This window comes from Chlamydotis macqueenii, chromosome Z, assembly GCF_036417535.1.
Source record: "Chlamydotis macqueenii isolate bChlMac1 chromosome Z, bChlMac1.mat, whole genome shotgun sequence".
In the NCBI taxonomy this organism is placed as follows: Eukaryota; Metazoa; Chordata; class Aves; order Otidiformes; family Otididae; genus Chlamydotis; species Chlamydotis macqueenii.
This window is the reverse complement of record NC_141593.1, coordinates 19,106,796-19,109,275: the sequence shown is the minus strand read 5'-3', so window position 1 is coordinate 19,109,275 and position 2,480 is coordinate 19,106,796. Positions and strand designations below refer to the sequence as shown.

General features: G+C 37.7%; 1 long non-coding RNA gene across 1 annotated transcript; it reads right to left on the bottom strand.

The window, feature by feature from the left end:
* Window positions 1-943: 943 nt before the first annotated feature.
* Window positions 944-1,565, bottom strand: LOC147596281 (uncharacterized). Its single transcript, XR_015261415.1, has 2 exons — window positions 1,429-1,565; window positions 944-1,097 (listed from the first exon to the last, which is right to left on the bottom strand). It is a non-coding gene; the product is annotated as an uncharacterized LOC147596281 (long non-coding RNA).
* Window positions 1,566-2,480: the final 915 nt, after the last annotated feature.

Below are 2,480 nucleotides of genomic sequence, written 5' to 3'. Positions count from 1 at the left end.
GCGTGGAAAATGAAAAGCAAGTTACTTGTGTGCAAACAGAATAAGGTTTCAAAAGTATTAGAGCTTATTTAACCTTGCCCCTTACAAAGGTACAGGGTGAAGATGATGGCATTGGCAATGTAGTCTTGCACCAGCCATTCTAAAGAGAAGATTGTTTAGTTCCACCAGATTAGTTTGCTACCATGAAGGTGTTGCATGGAGCATCTTAATTTCCTCCTCACAGTTGTCTGCAACAGATGAGAGCATACGACAATGGCTACAGGGTGATAGATATTGAAAGTATAGTGCGCATGTCTGTGGGGTGCAATTAAAACTCTGTTACTGGAAAGACACTTTAAGGACACAAAATATTTTAGCTAAGAATCAAAAGGGTCCTTGTTTTAGTCCCTTCAGAATACAACTACATGAAATTTGTAAAAATTGCTAATGTGCTTAAATTGGAGTGGTGGATCATTTGAAATATTTGTTTCCTTTTTTTTTTTTTTTTGACGTTATGTACAGTTTCCTTAGCAACATAGAAATTAAAGCACCTAGGTAGCACCCTGCTGGGTTTTCTGTGCTGGAGTTTACTGAAGCAAAACATCATGGGTGTGATAAATTAAAAGCAAGCCTGTCTAAGGGATAAGGAATAATAACAGATTTACTGAAAGGAACTAGAACTCACAAATCCTCATTACCGTAGATAGGAACCAAACGTCAGTTCTGAACCACAGTAAACGTTCTGCCTTTCCTCTAGCAACATGTTTTGTTTAGGAAAAGCACAAAGAAAGACTTCCTAAGAAATCAAGAGAATGCTCATTGCCTTTTTGAAGATGTAATATTCACAGTATGTGACCAATACAAATGCAAATATCACAAATAAATAATCTCAGAATGTAATTTAAGGGATATTATAATGCTTATTTATTTATTAGGACAGACATAAAAAAGACAGTACACCAAGTAATGTGGAATGGTTTTACTTGAAGTCCATTTCGGTTGAACTTTATTTCTCAGTTGTAGAGGTGTGGGTGGTGTGCAGAGCTTAAATATCTTTAACTTCACACTTCCTTTGCAGAATTTTTTCATACTGGATAACCACTTTGGAAGGATTATTTCTATTTTTGTGGGAGAGAGGAGGAAATAAGCAAGAAAGGTTTAGCCTTCTACAAGAACGAGGCTAAGGGAAAAAAGTCTATACTAGAGTGTTATTTCATTTCAGGAAACTTTTAAAATAAAAGCTCTAAAACAGTCACACCTCAGAGTGCAGGATTTGAAATCTGGCAAGTACAGGCTGCAGCTGTAGTACTGTTCCCCTCTTGGTTTACCTACCCAAACCTGGACAATTCAAATTTGCAGATACACACTACAGATTCAGATAGACCTGCACCGTGCAGTGGAAGGCACCATAGCCGGTGCAAAATGAGCTGTCAGGATACTAAAACCTACATGACTGTAGTGGTGCAAAGTTCTTACTCTTCACTCAGAGCAGTGTGACTTGGCTCTCCCTTACCCTTGTGAAAACACTGAAGTACCCTCTATCAGAGTCAGTAGGACTGTAAAGTCACTATAATTTGGACAAACCAGACCCAGTCCTGTATGTATTGCTGAAAAGTTTGGATAAAAGGGTCACCTGGTAGGACACTGTGTCCTTTTTAACAATGTGGTCTCTGCAGATTTGCAGGTTATTGTAGGCCAAACAAAACCTTTGGCAATGCAATTACTGAACAAATATTTGATATTATGGATTTAAAGATCAGTCTTCTGAAGCTTAGTATCATAACTCACAAAACTTGGGAAAGTCTGTTGCATTTCAGAGAAACAGGCAAATAACTGCATCTGTCTGCACAAAAGATCATGGCTATGGCTAGATAAGGAATATATTAAAAAAAATTAAACATTGCATTCAGTGTAAGCAGAATATCATTTGAACTAACGATGTGTACAAAAGGAACATTAGAGACTACAGGTTTCTCCGGAACAGCTGGGAGATTTGCTCTTCCTTCCCTTGTGAGATATCTTGAGGATGCTTGTTTGCCTCCACTCCCTACTTCTCCTTGTTTCCTTGAGGCTTTGCTTTTTTTTCTGTTTTAACCTGCAAGCTAAAGGAAAGTGTAAAACAACAGCTGTCACTGGTGAAATGTCGCCTTTGCAACAGCTCCACCAAGTCAGAAAAAGGTATAGACGATGGGGCAGGATTTTAAAAGCACAAAGGGGCTTTGTACTGAATCAGTGGGAATTGCATGATTAATTCTCACTCCTAGTTCTGACAATCAGCCTCTAGTCAACAAAACACATGCATGCCTGTATATATAGTTATATTTATATAATCTTGCTGCTTATAAGAATAAACTCAGTGTAAAAACCTGGATCTGCATTTTTATTTAAACAGAATTTCTACTGACTTCAGTGATTGCATCACTCAATTAAAGAGTTTGGGATCAAGCCCACATTTTGAACACTATATGGGATCTTTTATAATTGTGTAGCCAAAATAGTGG